This window comes from Nothobranchius furzeri, chromosome 2, assembly GCF_043380555.1.
Source record: "Nothobranchius furzeri strain GRZ-AD chromosome 2, NfurGRZ-RIMD1, whole genome shotgun sequence".
Classification (NCBI taxonomy): Eukaryota; Metazoa; Chordata; class Actinopteri; order Cyprinodontiformes; family Nothobranchiidae; genus Nothobranchius; species Nothobranchius furzeri.
In genome coordinates this window covers 65598583-65615406 of record NC_091742.1, presented here as the reverse complement: position 1 = coordinate 65615406, position 16824 = coordinate 65598583, and the positions used below count along the sequence as shown (strand labels likewise).

The window sequence follows — 16824 nt, the reverse complement described above, 5'->3', positions numbered from 1 at the left end:
TAAACAGTTGTCTTCATCATTGTTGCTCTTCTTTAGACTCTAACAATTGGCTCCCACCCCATTTCTTGTCTCTAAAATGCCAGCACTGAGACATTATTGCTAGGGACAAATCAAAGGAGGTTTATTACCAACCAGTGTGTGCAGTTCGTGTGGAACACCTGGCTTTAAAATTATTCAATGACGAAGCTGTTCAAAGATGTGGTGAAGTGAAAAAAACTGTATTTTATAACAAATTAGTGAAAAAGCTTACAGCACCTGTTATTCCCAAGAGGTCTCCCATACAGGTACTGACCAGGCCCAACCCTGATTGATTCCGAGATGAGAGGGGATCGGGCTTTTTCAGGGTGGTATGGCTGTAAGCGAAGGAAAAACCTTGAAAAATCTCTGAAAAATCCCTTGTGTATTTGTCAAGGTATGATTGTGTCGCCCACTGCAAAGACTAGATTCTTGCACATAGAGGTAAAAGGCTAAGTTAAACAGTTGTCTTCATCATTGTTGCTCTTCTTTAGACTTTAACAATTGGCTCCCACCCCATTTCTTGTCTCTAAAATGCCAGCACTGAGACATTATTGCTAGGGACAAATCAAAGGAGGTTTATTACCAACAAGTGTGTGCAGTTCTTGTGGAACACCTGACTTTAAAATTATTCAATGACGAAGCTGTTCAAAGCTATGGTGAAGTGAAAAAAACTGTATTTTATAACAAATTAGTGAAAAAGCTTACAGCACCTGGTATTCCCAAGAGGTCTCCCATACAGGTACTGACCAGGCCCAACCCTGGATTGCTTCCGAGATCAGACGGGATCGGGCTTTTTCAGGGTGGTATGGCCGTAAGCGAAGGACACACCTTGAAAAATCTCTGAAAAATCCCTTGTGTATTTGTCAAAGAATGATTGTGTCGCCCACTGCAAAGACTAGATTCTTGCATATGGAGGTAAAAGGCTAAGTTAAACAGTTGTCTTCATCACTGTTGCTCTTTTTTCGAGTAACAATCGGCTCCCACCCCATTTCTTGTCTCTAAAATGCCAGCACTGAGACATTATTGCTAGGGACAAATCAAAGGAGGTTTATTACCAACAAGTGTGTGCAGTTCGTGTGGAACACCTGGCTTTAAAATTATTCAATGACGAAGCTGTTCAAAGATGTGGTGAAGTGAAAAAAACTGTATTTTATAACAAATTAGTGAAAAAGTTTACAGCACCTGGTATTCCCAAGAGGTCTCCCATACAGGTACTGACCAGGCCCAACCCTGGATTGATTCTGAGATGAGAGGGGATCGGGCTTTTTCAGGGTGGTATGGCTGTAAGCGAAGGAAAAACCTTGAAAAATGTCTGAAAAATCCCTTGTGTATTTGTCAAGGTATGATTGTGTCGCCCACTGCAAAGACTAGATTCTTGCACATAGAGGTAAAAGGCTAAGTTAAACAGTTGTCTTCATCATTGTTGCTCTTCTTTAGACTCTAACAATTGGCTCCCACCCCATTTCTTGTCTCTAAAATGCCAGCACTGAGACATTATTGCTAGGGACAAATGAAAGGAGGTTTATTACCAACAAGTGTGTGCAGTTCGTGTGGAACACCTGGCTTTAAAATTATTCAATGACGAAGCTGTTCAAAGATGTGGTGAAGTGAAAAAAACTGTATTTTATAACAAATTAGTGAAAAAGCTTACAGCACCTGGTATTCCCAAGAGGTCTCCCATACAGGTACTGACCAGGCCCAACCCTGGATTGCTTCCGAGATCAGACGGGATCGGGCTTTTTCAGGGTGGTATGGCCGTAAGCGAAGGACACACCTTGAAAAATCTCTGAAAAATCCCTTGTGTATATGTCAAAGTATGATTGTGTCGCCCACTGCAAAGACTAGATTCTTGCATATGGAGGTAAAAGGCTAAGTTAAACAGTTGTCGTCATCACTGTTGCTCTTTTTTCGAGTAAGAATCGGCTCCCACCCCATTTCTTGTCTCTAAAATGCCAGCACTGAGACATTATTGCTAGGGACAAATCAAAGGAGGTTTATTACCAACAAGTGTGTGCAGTTCGTGTGGAACACCTGGCTTTAAAATTATTCAATGACGAAGCTGTTCAAAGATGTGGTGAAGTGAAAAAAACTGTATTTAATAACAAATTAGTGAAAAAGCTTACAGCACCTGGTATTCCCAAGAGGTCTCCCATTCAGTTACTGACCAGGCCCAACCCTGGATTGCTTCCGAGATCAGACGGGATCGGGGTTTTTCAGGGTGGTTTGGCCATAAGCGAAAGACACACCTTGAAAAATCTCTGAAAAATCCCTTGTGTACATGTCAAAGTATGATTGTGTCGCCCACTGCAAAGACTAGATTCTTGCATATGGAGGTAAAAGGCTAAGTTAAACAGTTGTCTTCATCACTGTTGCTCTTTTTTCGAGTAACAATCGGCTCCCACCCCATTTCTTGTCTCTAAAATGCCAGCACTGAGACATTATTGCTAGGGACAATTCAAAGGAGGTTTATTACCAACAAGTGTGTGCAGTTCGTGTGGAACACCTGGCTTTAAAATTATTCAATGACGAAGTTGTTCAAAGCTGTGGTGAAGTGAAAAAAACTGTATTTTATAACAAATTAGTGAAAAAGCTTACAGCACCTGGTATTCCCAAAAGGTCTCCCATACAGGTACTGACCAGGCCCAAACCTAGATTGATTCCGAGATCAGAGGGGATCGGGCTTTTTCAGGGTGGTATGGCTGTAAGCGAAGGAAAAACCTTGAAAAATCTCTGAAAAATCCCTTGTGTATTTGTCAAGGTATGATTGTGTCGCCCACTGCAAAGACTAGATTCTTGCATATAGAGGTAAAAGGCTAAGTTAAACAGTTGTCTTCATCATTGTTGCTCTTCTTTAGACTCTAACAATTGGCTCCCACCCCATTTCTTGTCTCTAAAATGCCAGCACTGAGACATTATTGCTAGGGACAAATCAAAGGAGGTTTATTACCAACAAGTGTGTGCAGTTCGTGTGGAACACCTGGCTTTAAAATTATTCAATGACGAAGCTGTTCAAAGATGTGGTGAAGTGAAAAAAACTGTATTTTATAACAAATTAGTGAAAAAGCTTACAGCACCTGTTATTCCCAAGAGGTCTCCCATACAGGTACTGACCAGGCCCAACCCTGATTGATTCCGAGATGAGAGGGGATCGGGCTTTTTCAGGGTGGTATGGCTGTAAGCGAAGGAAAAGCCTTGAAAAATCTCTGAAAAATCCCTTGTGTATTTGTCAAGGTATGATTGTGTCGCCCACTGCAAAGACTAGATTCTTGCACATAGAGGTAAAAGGCTAAGTTAAACAGTTGTCTTCATCATTGTTGCTCTTCTTTAGACTTTAACAATTGGCTCCCACCCCATTTCTTGTCTCTAAAATGCCAGCACTGAGACATTATTGCTAGGGACAAATCAAAGGAGGTTTATTACCAACAAGTGTGTGCAGTTCGTGTGGAACACCTGACTTTAAAATTATTCAATGACGAAGCTGTTCAAAGCTATGGTGAAGTGAAAAAAACTGTATTTTATAACAAATTAGTGAAAAAGCTTACAGCACCTGGTATTCCCAAGAGGTCTCCCATACAGGTACTGACCAGGCCCAACCCTGGATTGCTTCCGAGATCAGGCGGGATCGGGCTTTTTCAGGGTGGTATGGCCGTAAGCGAAGGACACACCTTGAAAAATCTCTGAAAAATCCCTTGTGTATTTGTCAAAGAATGATTGTGTCGCCCACTGCAAAGACTAGATTCTTGCATATGGAGGTAAAAGGCTAAGTTAAACAGTTGTCTTCATCACTGTTGCTCTTTTTTCGAGTAACAATCGGCTCCCACCCCATTTCTTGTCTCTAAAATGCCAGCACTGAGACATTATTGCTAGGGACAAATCAAAGGAGGTTTATTACCAACAAGTGTGTGCAGTTCGTGTGGAACACCTGGCTTTAAAATTATTCAATGACGAAGCTGTTCAAAGATGTGGTGAAGTGAAAAAAACTGTATTTTATAACAAATTAGTGAAAAAGTTTACAGCACCTTGTATTCCCAAGAGGTCTCCCATACAGGTACTGACCAGGCCCAACCCTGGATTGATTCCGAGATGAGAGGGGATCGGGCTTTTTCAGGGTGATATGGCTGTAAGCGAAGGAAAAACCTTGAAAAATGTCTGAAAAATCCCTTGTGTATTTGTCAAGGTATGATTGTGTCGCCCACTGCAAAGACTAGATTCTTGCACATAGAGGTAAAAGGCTAAGTTAAACAGTTGTCTTCATCATTGTTGCTCTTCTTTAGACTCTAACAATTGGCTCCCACCCCATTTCTTGTCTCTAAAATGCCAGCACTGAGACATTATTGCTAGGGACAAATGAAAGGAGGTTTATTACCAACAAGTGTGTGCAGTTCGTGTGGAACACCTGGCTTTAAAATTATTCAATGACGAAGCTGTTCAAAGCTATGGTGAAGTGAAAAAAACTGTATTTTATAACAAATAAGTGAAAAAGGTTACAGTACCTGGTATTCCCAAGAGGTCTCCCATAAAGGTACTGACCAGGCCCAACCCTGGATTGCTTCCGAGATCAGACGGGATCGGGCTTTTTCAGGGTGGTATGGCCGTAAGCGAAGGATACACCTTGAAAAATCTCTGAAAAATCCCTTGTGTATATGTCAAAGTATGATTGTGTTGCCCACTGCAAAGACTAGATTCTTGCATATGGAGGTAAAAGGCTAAGTTAAACAGTTGTCTTCATCACTGTTGCTCTTTTTTCGAGTAACAATCGGCTCCCACCCCATTTCTTGTCTCTAAAATGCCAGCACTGAGACATTATTGCTAGGGACAAATCAAAGGAGGTTTATTACCAACAAGTGTGTGCAGTTCGTGTGGAACACCTGGCTTTAAAATTATTCAATGACGAAGCTGTTCAAAGATGTGGTGAAGTGAAAAAAACTGTATTTTATAACAAATTAGTGAAAAAGCTTACAGTACCTGGTATTCCCAAGAGGTCTCCCATACAGGTACTGACCAGGCCCAACCCTGGATTGATTCCGAGATCAGAGGGGATCGGGCTTTTTCAGGGTGGTATGGCTGTAAACCAGACCTGGGCATTTTACGGCCCGCGGGCCACATCCGGCCCTTTGGTTGACTTTGACCGGCCCGCGTAAGGTTAATTGGAAATTACAAAATAAATGTATTTTCTCATTTTACCTCATGCATGGGCTAAGGCTGCATTGCTTTTATTTTGAAGTTGTTTTTTACGTGCACAATGACGCAATACGTATAGCAACAAGTGCCCGCGGTTGACATGGTGATTGTAACCTGAGAAATGTCCGCTCATGCAAAAAAAAAAAAAAAAAGAAAGATGCCGAATGCAGGATTTTCAACAAAAATTGGACTGCTAAGTATTTTTTTTACTGAAGTCGGAGGTAAAGCCGTGTGTTTGGTTTGCGGGGAGGAGATTGCCGTGTTTAAGGACTACAATTTGAGTTGGCATTACGACAAGAAACACTCGGAAAAATACAAGAACTTGTCTGATGCTGAGAGGGCACGGACATCCGAAGCTTTGCTAGCAAAGTTGCAAAAGCAGCAAGGCTGTTTTACTAAGCTTCACACATCCAGGGATGCAGCAACCAGGACCAGCTTTGTGATATCCCACAAAATAGCTAAAAACAGCGAACCGTGACCAGGAGGATCGAGGACATTGCGGGGAACCTGGAGCTTCAGCTGCAACGTGAAGTGGCAAGTTTTGACTTTTTCTCATTAGACGGGAGCTGTGATGTCCGGGACACAGCCCAGCTGCTCGTATTTGTCCGGGGATAACGGACTTCAAGCTCACAGAGGAGCGGGCAGCAATGCGGTCGATGAAAGGGACAACGACAGGGAGTGATCTTTTTACAGAGGTAAATGCGTGCATGGACACTCTGGGATTGAAACGGGAGAGACTGTCAGGTGTCACAACAGACGGTTGTCCAAATCTTAAGCCAGGCATACACTGTGCGACTTTTTCACTTTTTTGTGCCGATTTTCCAGTCGTGCGAGAAGCCACGACATCGGGGCGAGTTTTGCGCCGAGCGGTCGTGTAGTGTACAGGGGGTTACGAGAGGCGATTAACACCACGTGACCAGCCGCCGATCAGCAGTCGTGAGGTCGCACTCTGGTGTGTTTAATATTTCGCTCGTCCCTCGTGAGGGTATCGCACTGTTGAAGCGGCGCTGCGAGCAGCTGCGACCCAAAAAGTATCAGAACCACTCACGGCGCATGCGCGCGCAATCCTGCATCAACGCCGGTCGCTCGCTATTTCCCTAATAACACACGCTGTTCGTTTTTGTTTCTACACATTTTTTTTTACTCACAAAGATTGTCAAGAAAGTGTGTTTGTCGTGTTCATGTCAAATTAAACTGATCACAAAACACAGATTTACTTTCTTTATTTCGTTTTCCTCATCCAACCCCCATAAATCCCTGTGTGTCCTCCAGCAGCACTCCCGAAGGACAACAGGCAAAACAAGACAAAAAAGTCTAACGTGTTGAGTAAAAACTGCTATTTTTAGCACATTTTTAGGGCCGACGTGTTGCTACCAGACGTACAGTGTGAGCAGTCAGGTCGCATGCAAGAACTGGGTCGTACAGTGTGAGCACATGACTCGTGAGATCTGCTCTGCGGGGAAGTCGTACAGTTTGAGCTGAAGCTGAGTGCTACGAGTGAAAAAGTCGCACAGTGTACGTCCGGCTTTACAGGGAAAAATGTCGGACTTTTGAAACGCATGCAAGATATAGTGACAGAAATCGATGCAGATCAAAAATAGGTGTTTTTGCATTGTATTATAAACCAACATGTGTTGTGCAAGTCAGTGCTAAAAATCAACCATGTTACTGATGTTGTTACTAAAATAATAAACTTCATCAGGGCGCGGGCGATGAATCACAGACAGTTTGTGGCTCTTGTGGAGGACTCCACACAGCTGTCAGATGGCTCAGCCTGGGGAAAGTGCTGAAGAGGGTTTGGGACTCGAAAGCAGAGATTCAGGATCTCTGCTGGATTTCTACTCTTCTCTTAAGGAGGACTTTCCAAACCTGAAGAGACATGCTCAGAAGATGTTGGTTCTCTTCAGCTCTACCTACATTTGTGAACAAACATTTTCAATGATGAAGTTTACAAAATCCAGGTAAAGATCCTCTCTCACTGATGATCATTTGTCAGCTGTGCTTCGCTTCTCCACCTCAGACATCCAACCTGACTTTGATGCACTCGTTAAAGCCCAGCAGAGACTAGATTTCTCTCACTGAATAAGAAAAAAATTGCTTAAAAACACAAAATAAGGTGTTTGGACCACAAATGTAGGCAACTAGCAGTGAACTGGGACACTTTTTTTAAACCTCTTTCTCAAGATCACAGTTCAGTGATTTTATTTTACAGACGATACTGTGTGTCTGTAGAATGCTAAGAACCTCTTTCCAACAATATTTGAAACTCAGAATGTGTTTTGGAGTGAATGTGACTGAAACTGTTAACTAATATAAGTCACAAATGTTTAACAAAAACCAAATGTGCACACTTTGTTTACCATTGCCTTGGGAAATTTGAATAAATCACATTTTTGTAAGCCAACCTCACTTTTTCCTTTTTGCTCATTTATAACATATAGTCTACTCTTACCAGCTTGAAGAAACAATGGTATTTACTGCTTTTTATAAAGAAATACCATTAATATTATGCATAATTGACTTCAGCCTTTTGGCCTGCGGCCCTCCACAATATTTTCTATTTCTCATGTGGCCCCATGGAAAAAATAATTGCCCACCCCTGCTGTAAACGAAGGAAAAACCTTGAAACATCTCTGGAAAATCCCTTGTGTATTTGTCAAGGTATGATTGTGTCGCCCACTGCAAAGACTAGATTCTTGCATATAGAGGTAAAAGGCTAAGTTAAACAGTTGTCTTCATCATTGTTGCTCTTCTTTAGACTCTAACAATTGGCTCCCACCCCATTTCTTGTCTCTAAAATGCCAGCACTGAGACATTATTGCTAGGGACAAATCAAAGGAGGTTTATTACCAACAAGTGTGTGCAGTTCGTGTGGAACACCTGGCTTTAAAATTATTCAATGACGAAGCTGTTCAAAGATGTGGTGAAGTGAAAAAAAACTGTATTTTATAACAAATTAGTGAAAAAGCTTACAGCACCTGGTATTCCCAAGAGGTCTCCCATACAGGTACTGACCAGGCCCAACCCTGGATTGATTCCGAGATCAGAGGGGATCGGGCTTTTTCAGGGTGGTATGGCTGTAAGCGAAGGAAAAACCTTAAAACATCTCTGGAAAATCCCTTCTGTATTTGTCAAGGTATGATTGTGTCGCCCACTGCAAAGACTAGATTCTTGCATATAGAGGTAAAAGGCTACGTTAAACAGTTGTCTTCATCATTGTTGCTCTTCTTTAGACTCTAACAATTGGCTCCCACCCCATTTCTTGTCTCTAAATGCCAGCACTGAGACATTATTGCTAGGGACAAATAAAAGGAGGTTTATTACCAACAAGTGTGTGCAGTTCGTTTGGAACACCTGGCTTTAAAATTATTCAATGACGAAGCTGTTCAAAGATGTGGTGAAGTGAAAAAAACTGTATTTTATAACAAATTAGTGAAAAAGCTTACAGCACCTGGTATTCCCAAGAGGTCTCCCATACAGGTACTGACCAGGCCCAACCCTAGATTGCTTCCGAGATCAGACGGGATCGGGCTTTTTCAGGGTGGTATGGCCGTAAGCGAAGGACACACCTTGAAAAATCTCTGAAAAATCCCTTGTGTATATGTCAAAGTATGATTGTGTCGCCCACTGCAAAGACTAGATTCTTGCATATGGAGGTAAAAGGCTAAGTTAAACAGTTGTCTTCATCACTGTTGCTCTTTTTTCGAGTAAGAATCGGCTCCCACCCCATTTCTTGTCTCTAAAATGCCAGCACTGAGACATTATTGCTAGGGACAAATCAAAGGAGGTTTATTACCAACAAGTGTGTGCAGTTCGTGTGGAACACCTGGCTTTAAAATTATTCAATGACGAAGCTGTTCAAAGATGTGGTGAAGTGAAAAAAACTGTATTTTATAACAAATTAGTGAAAAAGCTTACAGCACCTGGTATTCCCAAGAGGTCTCCCATACAGGTACTGACCAGGCCCAACCCTGGATTGCTTCCGAGATCAGACGGGATCGGGCTTTTTCAGGGTGGTTTGGCCATAAGCAAAAGACACACCTTGAAAAATCTCTGAAAAATCCCTTGTGTATATGTCAAAGTATGATTGTGTCGCCCACTGCAAAGACTAGATTCTTGCATATGGAGGTAAAAGGCTAAGTTAAACAGTTGTCTTCATCACTGTTGCTCTTTTTTCGAGTAACAATCGGCTCCCACCCCATTTCTTGTCTCTAAAATGCCAGCACTGAGACATTATTGCTAGGGACAATTCAAAGGAGGTTTATTACCAACAAGTGTGTGCAGTTCGTGTGGAACACCTGGCTTTAAAATTATTCAATGACGAAGCTGTTCAAAGCTGTGGTGAAGTGAAAAAAACTGTATTTTATAACAAATTAGTGAAAAAGCTTACAGCACCTGGTATTCCCAAAAGGTCTCCCATACAAGTACTGACCAGGCCCAAACCTGGATTGCTTCCGAGATCAGAGGGGATCAGGCTTTTTCAGGGTGGTATGGCTGTAAGCGAAAGAAAAACCTTGAAAAATCTCTGAAAAATCCCTTGAGTATTTGTCAAGGTATCATTGTGTCGCCCACTGCAAAGACTAGATTCTTGCATATAGAGGTAAAAGGCTAAGTTAAACAGTTGTCTTCATCATTGTTGCTCTTCTTTAGACTCTAACAATTGGCTCCCACCCCATTTCTTGTCTCTAAAATGCCAGCACTGAGACATTATTGCTAGGGACAAATCAAAGGAGGTTTATTACCAACAAGTGTGTGCAGTTCGTGTGGAACACCTGGCTTTAAAATTATTCAATGACGAAGCTGTTCAAAGATGTGGTGAAGTGAAAAAAACTGTATTTTATAACAAATTAGTGAAAAAGCTTACAGCACCTGGTATTCCCAAGAGGTCTCCCATACAGGTACTGACCAGGCCCAACACTGGATTGATTCCGAGATGAGAGGGGATCGGGCTTTTTCAGGGTGGTATGGCTGTAAGCGAAGGAAAAACCTTGAAAAATCTCTGAAAAATCCCTTGTGTATTTGTCAAGGTATGATTGTGTCGCCCACTGCAAAGACTAGATTCTTGCACATAGAGGTAAAAGGCTAAGTTAAACAGTTGTCTTCATCATTGTTGCTCTTCTTTAGACTTTAACAATTGGCTCCCACCCCATTTCTTGTCTCTAAAATGCCAGCACTGAGACATTATTGCTAGGGACAAATCAAAGGAGGTTTATTACCAACAAGTGTGTGCAGTTCGTGTGGAACACCTGGCTTTAAAATTATTCAATGACGAAGCTGTTCAAAGATGTGGTGAAGTGAAAAAAACTGTATTTTATAACAAATTAGTGAAAAAGCTTACAGCACCTGGTATTCCCAAGAGGTCTCCCATTCAGTTACTGACCAGGCCCAACCCTGGATTGCTTCCGAGATCAGACGGGATCGGGGTTTTTCAGGGTGGTTTGGCCATAAGCGAAAGACACACCTTGAAAAATCTCTGAAAAATCCCTTGTGTATATGTCAAAGTATGATTGTGTCGCCCACTGCAAAGACTAGATTCTTGCATATGGAGGTAAAAGGCTAAGTTAAACAGTTGTCTTCATCACTGTTGCTCTTTTTTCGAGTAACAATCGGCTCCCACCCCATTTCTTGTCTCTAAAATGCCAGCACTGAGACATTATTGCTAGGGACAATTCAAAGGAGGTTTATTACCAACAAGTGTGTGCAGTTCGTGTGGAACACCTGGCTTTAAAATTATTCAATGACGAAGCTGTTCAAAGCTGTGGTGAAGTGAAAAAAACTGTATTTTATAACAAATTAGTGAAAAAGCTTACAGCACCTGGTATTCCCAAAAGGTCTCCCATACAGGTACTGACCAGGCCCAAACCTAGATTGATTCCGAGATCAGAGGGGATCGGGCTTTTTCAGGGTGGTATGGCTGTAAGCGAAGGAAAAACCTTGAAAAATCTCTGAAAAATCCCTTGTGTATTTGTCAAGGTATGATTGTGTCGCCCACTGCAAAGACTAGATTCTTGCATATAGAGGTAAAAGGCTAAGTTAAACAGTTGTCTTCATCATTGTTGCTCTTCTTTAGACTCTAACAATTGGCTCCCACCCCATTTCTTGTCTCTAAAATGCCAGCACTGAGACATTATTGCTAGGGACAAATCAAAGGAGGTTTATTACCAACAAGTGTGTGCAGTTCGTGTGGAACACCTGGCTTTAAAATTATTCAATGACGAAGCTGTTCAAAGATGTGGTGAAGTGAAAAAAACTGTATTTTATAACAAATTAGTGAAAAAGCTTACAGCACCTGGTATTCCCAAGAGGTCTCCCATACAGGTACTGACCAGGCCCAACCCTGATTGATTCCGAGATGAGAGGGGATCGGGCTTTGTCAGGGTGGTATGGCTGTAAGCGAAGGAAAAACCTTGAAAAATCTCTGAAAAATCCCTTGTGTATTTGTCAAGGTATGATTGTGTCGCCCACTGCAAAGACTAGATTCTTGCACATAGAGGTAAAAGGCTAAGTTAAACAGTTGTCTTCATCATTGTTGCTCTTCTTTAGACTTTAACAATTGGCTCCCACCCCATTTCTTGTCTCTAAAATGCCAGCACTGAGACATTATTGCTAGGGACAAATCAAAGGAGGTTTATTACCAACAAGTGTGTGCAGTTCGTGTGGAACACCTGACTTTAAAATTATTCAATGACGAAGCTGTTCAAAGCTATGGTGAAGTGAAAAAAACTGTATTTTATAACAAATTAGTGAAAAAGCTTACAGCACCTGGTATTCCCAAGAGGTCTCCCATACAGGTACTGACCACGCCCAACCCTGGATTGCTTCCGAGATCAGACGGGATCGGGCTTTTTCAGGGTGGTATGGCCGTAAGCGAAGGACACACCTTGAAAAATCTCTGAAAAATCCCTTGTGTATTTGTCAAAGAATGATTGTGTCGCCCACTGCAAAGACTAGATTCTTGCATATGGAGGTAAAAGGCTAAGTTAAACAGTTGTCTTCATCACTGTTGCTCTTTTTTCGAGTAACAATCGGCTCCCACCCCATTTCTTGTCTCTAAAATGCCAGCACTGAGACATTATTGCAAGGGACAAATCAAAGGAGGTTTATTACCAACAAGTGTGTGCAGTTCGTGTGGAACACCTGGCTTTAAAATTATTTAATGACGAAGCTGTTCAAAGATGTGGTGAAGTGAAAAAAACTGTATTTTATAACAAATTAGTGAAAAAGTTTACAGCACCTGGTATTCCCAAGAGGTCTCCCATACAGGTACTGACCAGGCCCAAACCTAGATTGATTCCGAGATCAGAGGGGATCGGGCTTTTTCAGGGTGGTATGGCTGTAAGCGAAGGAAAAACCTTGAAAAATCTCTGAAAAATCCCTTGTGTATTTGTCAAGGTATGATTGTGTCGCCCACTGCAAAGACTAGATTCTTGCATATAGAGGTAAAAGGCTAAGTTAAACAGTTGTCTTCATCATTGTTGCTCTTCTTTAGACTCTAACAATTGGCTCCCACCCCATTTCTTGTCTCTAAAATGCCAGCACTGAGACATTATTGCTAGGGACAAATCAAAGGAGGTTTATTACCAACAAGTGTGTGCAGTTCGTGTGGAACACCTGGCTTTAAAATTATTCAATGACGAAGCTGTTCAAAGATGTGGTGAAGTGAAAAAAACTGTATTTTATAACAAATTAGTGAAAAAGCTTACAGCACCTGGTATTCCCAAGAGGTCTCCCATACAGGTACTGACCAGGCCCAACCCTGATTGATTCCGAGATGAGAGGGGATCGGGCTTTTTCAGGGTGGTATGGCTGTAAGCGAAGGAAAAACCTTGAAAAATCTCTGAAAAATCCCTTGTGTATTTGTCAAGGTATGATTGTGTCGCCCACTGCAAAGACTAGATTCTTGCACATAGAGGTAAAAGGCTAAGTTAAACAGTTGTCTTCATCATTGTTGCTCTTCTTTAGACTTTAACAATTGGCTCCCACCCCATTTCTTGTCTCTAAAATGCCAGCACTGAGACATTATTGCTAGGGACAAATCAAAGGAGGTTTATTACCAACAAGTGTGTGCAGTTCGTGTGGAACACCTGACTTTAAAATTATTCAATGACGAAGCTGTTCAAAGCTATGGTGAAGTGAAAAAAACTGTATTTTATAACAAATTAGTGAAAAAGCTTACAGCACCTGGTATTCCCAAGAGGTCTCCCATACAGGTACTGACCAGGCCCAACCCTGGATTGCTTCCGAGATCAGACGGGATCGGGCTTTTTCAGGGTGGTATGGCCGTAAGCGAAGGACACACCTTGAAAAATCTCTGAAAAATCCCTTGTGTATTTGTCAAAGAATGATTGTGTCGCCCACTGCAAAGACTAGATTCTTGCATATGGAGGTAAAAGGCTAAGTTAAACAGTTGTCTTCATCACTGTTGCTCTTTTTTCGAGTAACAATCGGCTCCCACCCCATTTCTTGTCTCTAAAATGCCAGCACTGAGACATTATTGCAAGGGACAAATCAAAGGAGGTTTATTACCAACAAGTGTGTGCAGTTCGTGTGGAACACCTGGCTTTAAAATTATTCAATGACGAAGCTGTTCAAAGATGTGGTGAAGTGAAAAAAACTGTATTTTATAACAAATTAGTGAAAAAGTTTACAGCACCTGGTATTCCCAAGAGGTCTCCCATACAGGTACTGACCAGGCCCAACCCTGGATTGATTCCGAGATGAGAGGGGATCGGGCTTTTTCAGGGTGGTATGGCTGTAAGCGAAGGAAAAACCTTGAAAAATCTCTGAAAAATCCCTTGTGTATTTGTCAAGGTATGATTGTGTCGCCCACTGCAAAGACTAGATTCTTGCACATAGAGGTAAAAGGCTAAGTTAAACAGTTGTCTTCATCATTGTTGCTCTTCTTTAGACTCTAACAATTGGCTCCCACCCCATTTCTTGTCTCTAAAATGCCAGCACTGAGACATTATTGCTAGGGACAAATGAAAGGAGGTTTATTACCAACAAGTGTGTGCAGTTCGTGTGGAACACCTGGCTTTAAAATTATTCAATGACGAAGCTGTTCAAAGCTATGGTGAAGTGAAAAAAACTGTATTTTATAACAAATTAGTGAAAAAGGTTAAAGCACCTGGTATTCCCAAGAGGTCTCCCATACAGGTACTGACCAAGCCCAACCCTGGATTGCTTCCGAGATCAGACAGGATCGGGCTTTTTCAGGGTGGTATGGCCGTAAGCGAAGGACACACCTTGAAAAATCTCTGAAAAATCCCTTGTGTATATGTCAAAGTATGATTGTGTTGCCCACTGCAAAGACTAGATTCTTGCATATGGAGGTAAAAGGCTAAGTTAAACAGTTGTCTTCATCACTGTTGCTCTTTTTTCGAGTAACAATCGGCTCCCACCCCATTTCTTGTCTCTAAAATGCCAGCACTGAGACATTATTGCTAGGGACAAATCAAAGGAGGTTTATTACCAACAAGTGTGTGCAGTTCGTGTGGAACACCTGGCTTTAAAATTATTCAATGACGAAGCTGTTCAAAGATGTGGTGAAGTGAAAAAAAACTGTATTTTATAACAAATTAGTGAAAAAGCTTACAGCACCTGGTATTCCCAAGAGGTCTCCCATACAGGTACTGACCAGGCCCAACCCTGGATTGATTCCGAGATCAGAGGGGATCGGGCTTTTTCAGGGTGGTATGGCTGTAAGCGAAGGAAAAACCTTGAAACATCTCTGGAAAATCCCTTCTGTATTTGTCAAGGTATGATTGTGTCGCCCACTGCAAAGACTAGATTCTTGCATATAGAGGTAAAAGGCTACGTTAAACAGTTGTCTTCATCATTGTTGCTCTTCTTTAGACTCTAACAATTGGCTCCCACCCCATTTCTTGTCTCTAAATGCCAGCACTGAGACATTATTGCTAGGGACAAATAAAAGGAGGTTTATTACCAACAAGTGTGTGCAGTTCGTGTGGAACACCTGGCTTTAAAATTATTCAATGACGAAGCTGTTCAAAGATGTGGTGAAGTGAAAAAAACTGTATTTTATAACAAATTAGTGAAAAAGCTTACAGCACCTGGTATTCCCAAGAGGTCTCCCATACAGGTACTGACCAGGCCCAACCCTGGATTGCTTCCGAGATCAGACGGGATCGGGCTTTTTCAGGGTGGTATGGCCGTAAGCGAAGGACACACCTTGAAAAATCTCTGAAAAATCCCTTGTGTATATGTCAAAGTATGATTGTGTCGCCCACTGCAAAGACTAGATTCTTGCATATGGAGGTAAAAGGCTAAGTTAAACAGTTGTCTTCATCACTGTTGCTCTTTTTTCGAGTAAGAATCGGCTCCCACCCCATTTCTTGTCTCTAAAATGCCAGCACTGAGACATTATTGCTAGGGACAAATCAAAGGAGGTTTATTACCAACAAGTGTGTGCAGTTCGTGTGGAACACCTGGCTTTAAAATTATTCAATGACGAAGCTGTTCAAAGATGTGGTGAAGTGAAAAAAACTGTATTTTATAACAAATTAGTGAAAAAGCTTACAGCACCTGGTATTCCCAAGAGGTCTCCCATACAGGTACTGACCAGGGCTAACCCTGGATTGCTTCAGAGATCAGACGGGATCGGGGTTTTTCAGGGTGGTTTGGCCATAAGCGAAAGACACACCTTGAAAAATCTCTGAAAAATCCCTTGTGTATATGTCAAAGTACGATTGTGTCGCCCACTGCAAAGACTAGATTCTTGCATATGGAGGTAAAAGGCTAAGTTAAACAGTTGTCTTCATCACTGTTGCTCTTTTTTCGAGTAACAATCGGCTCCCACCCCATTTCTTGTCTCTAAAATGCCAGCACTGAGACATTATTGCTAGGGACAATTCAAAGGAGGTTTATTACCAACAAGTGTGTGCAGTTCGTGTGGAACACCTGGCTTTAAAATTATTCAATGACGAAGCTGTTCAAAGCTGTGGTGAAGTGAAAAAAACTGTATTTTATAACAAATTAGTGAAAAAGCTTACAGCACCTGGTATTCCCAAAAGGTCTCCCATACAAGTACTGACCAGGCCCCAACCTGGATTGCTTCCGAGGTCAGACGGGATCGGGGTTTTTCAGGGTGGTTTGGCCATAAGCGAAAGACACACCTTGAAAAATCTCTGAAAAATCCCTTGTGTATATGTCAAAGTATGATTGTGTCGCCCACTGCAAAGACTAGATTCTTGCATATGGAGGTAAAAGGCTAAGTTAAACAGTTGTCTTCATCACTGTTGCTCTTTTTTCGAGTAACAATCGGCTCCCACCCCATTTCTCGTCTCTAAAATGCCAGCACTGAGACATTATTGCTAGGGACAATTCAAAGGAGGTTTATTACCAACAAGTGTGTGCAGTTCGTGTGGAACACCTGGCTTTAAAATTATTCAATGACGAAGCTGTTCAAAGCTGTGGTGAAGTGAAAAAAACTGTATTTTATAACAAATTAGTGAAAAAGCTTACAGCACCTGGTATTCCCAAAAGGTCTCCCATACAGGTACTGACCAGGCCCAAACCTGGATTGATTCCGAGATCAGAGGGGATCGGGCTTTTTCAGGGTGGTATGGCTGTAAGCGAAGGAAAAACCTTGAAAAATCTCTGAAA

General features: G+C 41.9%; 7 non-coding genes and 23 pseudogenes across 7 annotated transcripts; all 30 read right to left on the bottom strand.

Moving 5' to 3' along the window:
* Positions 1-243: 243 nt before the first annotated feature.
* Positions 244-361, bottom strand: LOC139067615 (5S ribosomal RNA; annotated as a pseudogene).
* A 355-nt stretch (positions 362-716) lies between these two features.
* Positions 717-835, bottom strand: LOC139068439 (5S ribosomal RNA). Its single transcript, XR_011520037.1, has one exon. It is a non-coding gene; the product is annotated as a 5S ribosomal RNA (ribosomal RNA).
* A 353-nt stretch (positions 836-1188) lies between these two features.
* On the bottom strand, positions 1189-1307 carry LOC139067930 (5S ribosomal RNA; annotated as a pseudogene).
* Positions 1308-1662: 355 nt separating this feature from the next.
* On the bottom strand, positions 1663-1781 carry LOC139068438 (5S ribosomal RNA). The gene has a single exon (XR_011520036.1). It is a non-coding gene; the product is annotated as a 5S ribosomal RNA (ribosomal RNA).
* A 353-nt stretch (positions 1782-2134) lies between these two features.
* LOC139067405 (5S ribosomal RNA) lies at positions 2135-2253 on the bottom strand (annotated as a pseudogene).
* Positions 2254-2606: 353 nt separating this feature from the next.
* LOC139067371 (5S ribosomal RNA) lies at positions 2607-2725 on the bottom strand (annotated as a pseudogene).
* A 355-nt stretch (positions 2726-3080) lies between these two features.
* Positions 3081-3198, bottom strand: LOC139067614 (5S ribosomal RNA; annotated as a pseudogene).
* Positions 3199-3553: 355 nt separating this feature from the next.
* Positions 3554-3672, bottom strand: LOC139066745 (5S ribosomal RNA; annotated as a pseudogene).
* A 353-nt stretch (positions 3673-4025) lies between these two features.
* LOC139068065 (5S ribosomal RNA) lies at positions 4026-4144 on the bottom strand (annotated as a pseudogene).
* Positions 4145-4499: 355 nt separating this feature from the next.
* Positions 4500-4618, bottom strand: LOC139067213 (5S ribosomal RNA; annotated as a pseudogene).
* A 353-nt stretch (positions 4619-4971) lies between these two features.
* On the bottom strand, positions 4972-5090 carry LOC139066884 (5S ribosomal RNA; annotated as a pseudogene).
* A 3075-nt stretch (positions 5091-8165) lies between these two features.
* Positions 8166-8284, bottom strand: LOC139066534 (5S ribosomal RNA). The gene has a single exon (XR_011519434.1). It is a non-coding gene; the product is annotated as a 5S ribosomal RNA (ribosomal RNA).
* Positions 8285-8638: 354 nt separating this feature from the next.
* On the bottom strand, positions 8639-8757 carry LOC139066637 (5S ribosomal RNA). The gene has a single exon (XR_011519541.1). It is a non-coding gene; the product is annotated as a 5S ribosomal RNA (ribosomal RNA).
* A 353-nt stretch (positions 8758-9110) lies between these two features.
* LOC139066807 (5S ribosomal RNA) lies at positions 9111-9229 on the bottom strand (annotated as a pseudogene).
* Positions 9230-9582: 353 nt separating this feature from the next.
* LOC139067482 (5S ribosomal RNA) lies at positions 9583-9701 on the bottom strand (annotated as a pseudogene).
* A 355-nt stretch (positions 9702-10056) lies between these two features.
* Positions 10057-10175, bottom strand: LOC139067720 (5S ribosomal RNA; annotated as a pseudogene).
* A 355-nt stretch (positions 10176-10530) lies between these two features.
* Positions 10531-10649, bottom strand: LOC139067404 (5S ribosomal RNA; annotated as a pseudogene).
* A 353-nt stretch (positions 10650-11002) lies between these two features.
* On the bottom strand, positions 11003-11121 carry LOC139067370 (5S ribosomal RNA; annotated as a pseudogene).
* Positions 11122-11476: 355 nt separating this feature from the next.
* On the bottom strand, positions 11477-11594 carry LOC139067545 (5S ribosomal RNA; annotated as a pseudogene).
* A 355-nt stretch (positions 11595-11949) lies between these two features.
* On the bottom strand, positions 11950-12068 carry LOC139066897 (5S ribosomal RNA; annotated as a pseudogene).
* Positions 12069-12421: 353 nt separating this feature from the next.
* On the bottom strand, positions 12422-12540 carry LOC139067575 (5S ribosomal RNA; annotated as a pseudogene).
* Positions 12541-12895: 355 nt separating this feature from the next.
* LOC139067344 (5S ribosomal RNA) lies at positions 12896-13013 on the bottom strand (annotated as a pseudogene).
* Positions 13014-13368: 355 nt separating this feature from the next.
* LOC139068437 (5S ribosomal RNA) lies at positions 13369-13487 on the bottom strand. The gene has a single exon (XR_011520035.1). It is a non-coding gene; the product is annotated as a 5S ribosomal RNA (ribosomal RNA).
* Positions 13488-13840: 353 nt separating this feature from the next.
* Positions 13841-13959, bottom strand: LOC139067640 (5S ribosomal RNA; annotated as a pseudogene).
* A 355-nt stretch (positions 13960-14314) lies between these two features.
* LOC139067902 (5S ribosomal RNA) lies at positions 14315-14433 on the bottom strand (annotated as a pseudogene).
* Positions 14434-14787: 354 nt separating this feature from the next.
* Positions 14788-14906, bottom strand: LOC139066532 (5S ribosomal RNA). Its single transcript, XR_011519432.1, has one exon. It is a non-coding gene; the product is annotated as a 5S ribosomal RNA (ribosomal RNA).
* Positions 14907-15260: 354 nt separating this feature from the next.
* Positions 15261-15379, bottom strand: LOC139068436 (5S ribosomal RNA). Its single transcript, XR_011520034.1, has one exon. It is a non-coding gene; the product is annotated as a 5S ribosomal RNA (ribosomal RNA).
* Positions 15380-15732: 353 nt separating this feature from the next.
* On the bottom strand, positions 15733-15851 carry LOC139068031 (5S ribosomal RNA; annotated as a pseudogene).
* Positions 15852-16204: 353 nt separating this feature from the next.
* LOC139067744 (5S ribosomal RNA) lies at positions 16205-16323 on the bottom strand (annotated as a pseudogene).
* Positions 16324-16676: 353 nt separating this feature from the next.
* LOC139067058 (5S ribosomal RNA) lies at positions 16677-16795 on the bottom strand (annotated as a pseudogene).
* Between the last annotated feature and the right edge of the window lie 29 nt (positions 16796-16824).